This window comes from Alligator sinensis, unplaced genomic scaffold (assembly GCF_000455745.1).
Source record: "Alligator sinensis unplaced genomic scaffold, ASM45574v1 scaffold1388_1, whole genome shotgun sequence".
NCBI classification, from domain to species: Eukaryota; Metazoa; Chordata; order Crocodylia; family Alligatoridae; genus Alligator; species Alligator sinensis.
The window spans coordinates 909,321-915,589 of record NW_005842616.1 but is presented as its reverse complement, the minus strand read 5'-3'; the positions used below and the strand labels follow the sequence as shown (position 1 = coordinate 915,589).

Genomic DNA, 6,269 nt, shown 5'->3' with positions numbered 1-6,269 from the left:
TGGGCAAACCCCAGACAGAGCTCCCTCCCCTCCCTTCTCCCCCTCCTACTCTGAAGATAGTACTGGAGGCGAGACCAGGCTACATCAACCTAGCCCTGCTCCCCGTACACACTGACAGAAGTTAATGAAGGCGCTCAGCTTCGGAGTGCCTTCATCTGAACCCTCAAGTAATGAGGGTTCAGACTGTCATGTGATCAGGCACTCTCAAAGTGCTCTGCAGCCCTGCACTTCTGTAAAGGTGCAGCTATAGAGCACTTTCAAGTGGCCAATCACGCAACAGATGTAACTTCCGTTTGTGCCCTCGGTGACTAAAGACGTTTCCTTATATATGTTTTTCCAATACAATACTTTACCATGAATTCTATTAATTAATAAATTGATTTTTCAAAGTTTCCCATGACACTTAGATAAATAATACTAGGTACACATGTGATTACTATTTACTTCACCTATCATGAACTTTCAGGGACCAATGCAGTGATTTATATAAAAAGATACAATACGCAAAACAAATAACTGAGAACTGTGCATAGAATTTCCAGAACATAATGCAATGGGATCATTAAATTTATCTCCTACAGGATGAGCTATGTTCCATGAACATTGGCTCTTCATTAATATTCCTTAACATATATTGAAGGGAACACATTAGAAAAGGCAAATCTCATCTTATTCTTTCTATCATAGGAAAGGAAACTCAGTTGCAAGAAGACAGTCTTGTCCATTTTATCTGGTTAGGTATTCAGGTGCTTTATCCCACTTTTGGGAAAATAAGTGCAGTCACCTTGGCAGAAAATAGCCTCTTCAGCAGTAAGTACATCTAATAATCTGTGTCCTTTTATTTTGACAGAATTACTTTCTCGCTCAACATGATCGCCACTAATAATAGTGTTTATTTAACCAGAATTATCTGGAACTGCAAAGTATTCCCTAAAAGGACCTAACCTAGGGACAGGAACAGGCTTTATAGCAAGTATGCTATTATCAATATACAGGATGAATTTTTCGCACCCCTAATTCAACAATATACTTAAGTGTGTGACTAAATTTAAGCCTACAAATTCCACTGAGGACAGGAGGACTATTCACGGGCTTGAAGTTATGCTGAAGTAGTTTGCTGAATCAAGGCCCCCAGACTGAATACATCCAAACTATGAGATGGTGAATGGGCAAACCCCAGACAGAGCTCCCTCCCCTCCCTTCTCCCCCTCCTACTCTGAAGATAGTACTGGAGGCGAGACCAGGCTACATCAACCTAGCCCTGCTCCCCGTACACACTGACAGAAGTTAATGAAGGCGCTCAGCTTCGGAGTGCCTTCATCTGAACCCTCAAGTAATGAGGGTTCAGACTGTTACGTGATCAGGCACTTTTAAAGTGCTCTGCAGCCCTGCACTTCTGTAAAGGTGCAGCTATACAGCACTTTCAAGTGGCCAATCATGCGACAGATGTAACTTCCGTTTGTGCCCTCAGTGACTAAAGACATTTCCTTATATATATTTTTCCAATACAATACTTTACCATGTATTCTATTAATTAATAAATTGATTTTTCAAAGTTCCCCATGACACTTAGATAAATAATACTAGGTACACATGTGATTACTATTTACTTCACCTATCATGAACTTTCAGGGACCAATGCAGTGATTTATATAAAAAGATACAATACGCAAAACAAATAACTGAGAACTGTGCACAGAATTTCCAGAACATAATGCAATGGGATCATTAAATTTATCTCCTACAGGATGAGCTATGTTCTGTGAACATTGGCTCTTCATTAATATTCCTTAACATATATTGAAGGGAACACATTAGAAAAGGCAAATCTCATCTTATTCTCCCTATCATAGGAAAGGAAACACAGTTGCATGAAGACAGTCTTGTCCATTTTATCTGGTTAGATATTCAGGTGCTTTATCCCACTTTTGGGAAAATAAGTGCAGTCACCTTGGCAGAAAATAGCCTCTTCAGCAGTAAGTACATCTAATAATCTGTGTCCTTTTATTTTGACAGAATTACTTTCTCGCTCAACATGATCGCCACTAATAATAGTGTTTATTTAACCAGAATTATCTGGAACTGCAAAGTATTCCCTAAAAGGACCTAACCTAGGGACAGGAACAGGCTTTATAGCAAGTATGCTATTATCAATATACAGGATGATTTTTTCTCACCCCTAATTCAACAATATACTTAAGTGTGTGACTAAATTTAAGCCTACAAATGCCATTGAGGACAGGAGGACTATTCACGGGCTCGAAGTTATGCTGAAATAGTTTGCTGAATCAAGGCCCCCAGACTGAATACATCCAAACTATGAGATGGTGAAATCCATCTTTGTGCAGAGGACCAGGCAAGCACAGTACTTAAGACCTGCTTAAAACCATCTGGTGAAACACCACTTCCTCCACAGCCTAATGGGTGAAGATTACGTTTTACATTGGCTTCAAAGAGACCAGAAAGAGATTCGGTGGAGGCAAAGCAGCGGAGGTCCCGTAGCAGCTATGATAAGCCACAATCCATTGTTCTGCTATGTCTTCACCAAACCAGGGTCTGACAGAGCTTAGGCAGGGCCTAAGCACCTACTATGACACAGGTAAACCCGCTCTGTACAGGACAATCCGCATTTATGTGAATGAACCACTTTGATAGGAAAAACCATCTGTTGAGGATGATTTTGACCTGATTTCAGTTTCTTAATACAGTATTTCCACTAGTAGCTGTGTTGCATTTCACTCACGTGCAATCTCTTGGGAGGGGGTGTGTTTCCTTGGTACCATGAAGAAGACGCTCTAGGACCAGAGAGGACCCCAATGGGCTCCTTCCTTCATTATAATGGAGCATAATATAACATACAACCACAGTGCTGTATTGGTTGGAATTGCTTTACAGAGATGCCCAAATTGCAGGCCACGTGCCTCTCCTACTTGGACTGCTTGTTACATGGCAGCATGAAGAAGGGATCTTGTTTTGTGTTAATTTATGGTTCTGTTTGTCACAGAGCTCAGATCAGCTCGGAAAATAATGCGCAGCCAATTATTGTAACATAGTTAGTCTTCTGGTTGTAATTTAGCAAAAACATAGGACATTAATAGCGTACTGTGCATTTTAATATATGCAGCGGAAAATATATGCTAGCAAAGCCTTCTTAAGTGAACCACAAAGCTAATGAAAACTGAATTAATCCCAGATTTATGTGCTAAATTTCTCTGCTAACCAGGCAGAGGTAGAAATTGAGTAGGGAAATAAATTCGGTGATTTTTACAAATAATTCTCTTCAGGCTCCATGAAATGCTAAAGGTAGCCAGACTGTATCATTTGGTGACATCAGAGGTAACCATAGGGCCTGACTGGCCACAGATTTGAGCAAAGTGAATCCAAAACCTGGTGGAAACTGTCACTGCACTGGTTTCATATGTGCTTTGTACGGCTGATTATGACACTTCGGCACCTGCAAGGCATTTTGAAATCAGGCCCTCTGTACCTCAGTGCTTGTAACGTGATTTCTGGTTTAAACCTTTAGAGGTGAATTCAGGAAACCAGTAAGAACCTCCACTCCAGAGACAATAATTTCAAAAAATAATCGAAACTTATCTCTATGTTCAATGGCAACATATAACCACTCCCATCCCGGCCTCTCAAACCTGTGTTTGTGAACTAAAACACAATGCGTGTTTCCTTCAAAGCATACATCTGCGATTTTCATTTTAGCTTTGCAGGTCATTTTCAAGGCAATGACATCATCTTTAGAGGAACGAACAAACTTGGCACCTGTATTTATAGTTTTACCAGCGTTTTGTTCTAGCTGGCCCATAAACTACCTTGCGGCATGCCATTACGAAGTGAATGTAGGAGGAGTTCCCAAACATTTAGCTAGTAGCATCCACAGCTGTTTGCCAAAAACCGTGTGATGGAAAAAAGGTGGAATTAATGCAGTATGCTCTGCCCCTCTGAGCAGCCTGGCGTGACAGAGACATCTTGGTTTGGAGGAGGTGTGTCAGGTTGGGGAGGTGGAATAGCTGCTCTTTGCTTGCCAACCTCAGTGAGAAACAGTGCTTGAAAAGGCAAGGGGCATGAATGATTCACCTAGCAGCACTAACACCCGTTCTGCTGTCTCTGTGTCTGGAGCGAGAGCAGTGCACAGTGGAGCCAGTGACAGTATAATGCCCCAGGGAGCTGTGTGGCTGTAAAGCAGATGATCACAGGAGGCTCAAAGCAAAGCTAATGAAGTCAGTGACTCCATCGAGCTTTGAATCAAGTTCAGAGAGACTTGACTTCAGTACCTAAGCCCGCAACCCTGACTTGTGTGATTATGGCATGATCACTAGCAGCCCCACTGAAATCAATGGGATTACAGGAGTGAGTCGGGCTGGAGAATCGTAAAGAAGTAGGGACACTGGGAGGCCAACTAGTCCAACCCCCTCCCCGAGGACTATCCCGATCTAAACTGTCCTGTGCAAATCACTAAGGACGAAGTTTTCCCCAGCTCTGAGAGGGAGAAAATAGTGCCCTCAAAGCGTGACTGAAAAGGGCCCAAAGCCTTCTGACATCCTGTTAGCATTTGAAATAAGCAGCCTGGGCTGTGGTTGCTTTTACATCCAGGCAGCAAAATCTTATGATAGATCAACTTTATAGATCAACTTTTCCAAGGCTGAAGTATGATTCAGTTCAAATGACTATTCAGGGATTGAATTTCCCTGGTTTGGTTGAAAATGTGCACGGCAAGAATGACACAAATAAACACATTGCCTCATTCCACGGTGCCCCCAAATACTGTTACAGGGTGTTCATTCATGCAGTTCACAAAGGGAAGGGGAAAACAGCTCTCACATTCTTCTTGAACTGGGACTAGCTGCAGGAATGAATATTTCTACTGTAGCCATTTCAAGGGAAGATTTATCAGGCAAGAAATATTTTCAAACATGATTTCTACATAGATGCAAGGACTCTGAGTAGGTTCAGTTCTTGCGTTTGATACAGATTAATCACGTTAGCAAGCGGAGTCTAATTGGCAGAGGTCTAGGCAACCTGGTAAGTCAAAGTGGTGAAGACACAAAGGAGTGCAAGCTGCAAGGATAGCAGGTGGAGGCATGGAGTGCCCTGGGACAAAGAAGGACAAATAAAGAGCGATTTCAAAACGCAACAGCAGTGGTGTTTGGCTAAACTGGGGAGGGAGAGCGTGAAAAACCCTTCCAGAGGAAAAAGAGAGCTGCATCTAAAAGAGTTTGATGTTCTAGGTAAAAGCACGTGAACAAACACGCTGGCCTGAATGGGGAGAACATCCTGGTCACCTAGCTTCTGCGCAAAGATGGAAGGTCTCAGTGCGCAAGCCTTGGTGCCCCAGATGAATTCCTCAAGGTTTCCCCCTGTGACCCCAGCCACTGGCCACAGCTACTGGTGGAAGTTAAGCCTGGGGTACACTGATGCTCCTGCCAGTACTTGGAAACCTCTTAAGGACCTTGCACTTCCACTCAGAGTCAAACTGCCCGCCAGACAGGCCAGGAAGAAAATCTGGCAAGGATTGTAGGGGCTTCTGCTTTCCATTGCAGTGTGGGGCCTGGTCCTCTTTTTGGGATCCCCTAAACATATGTTCAGTAATGTCTCTACCACTGCAGTAGCAGGGCATTGATGATGCTCTGATCTCCCCTGATTTTTACCTGTGTCACGGTGTCAGGTGTTTTTGGTTTGGTTTCTTACAAGGTGCTTTGAGGCTGTGGCATGCATAAAGGACTGGACACATTTCAGGACTCTTTGGAGAAATGATTGCCTGTGAATGCAGAGGGACTTAATGGCTGTGCCTCTTCCAGTCGCTATGTCCCTACGACCTATGCAGCTTATAGGTCAAATCCTCTGTATTTTTTCAACACAGACAAAACTCAGGGTTATGATGGAAGAAAACAGAAGAAATGCAGCACATGGAGCTTCCCAGACTTTCCAGGTTCCCCACAGGCTCAGGAACCAACCCTCCGTGGATAACGATTCCTCATTCCCTCTCTGTCTGCTTTCAGAATATTTCATGAGAACACGCTAGGGTACAAGGCCTCCAGGGACAGCACTCAGAGTTTTACTTGTTCTGCAGAGAGTGCCAAGTGCCTTCATGGTACTCTATAAATAATACATAACCAAGGAAATAAAGCTTCATACTTGATGCAAGCTTTTTGTGAGATATGTAACAGTAATTGCACAGAATTAGCACAGTCAGGCACTGATGTATCAAAAAATAACTTATCTAACTGTAATCTGAAATGCCTGCATAAAATTCTGCT

The 6,269-nt window shown here is 42.9% G+C and overlaps 1 protein-coding gene across 1 annotated transcript in view; it reads right to left on the bottom strand.

Moving 5' to 3' along the window:
- LOC102387875 (mitogen-activated protein kinase kinase kinase kinase 4) overlaps positions 1-6,269 on the bottom strand; it is a 101,616-nt gene that overhangs the window by 17,140 nt on the left and 78,207 nt on the right. The gene's annotated exons all lie outside the window — the stretch shown is intronic.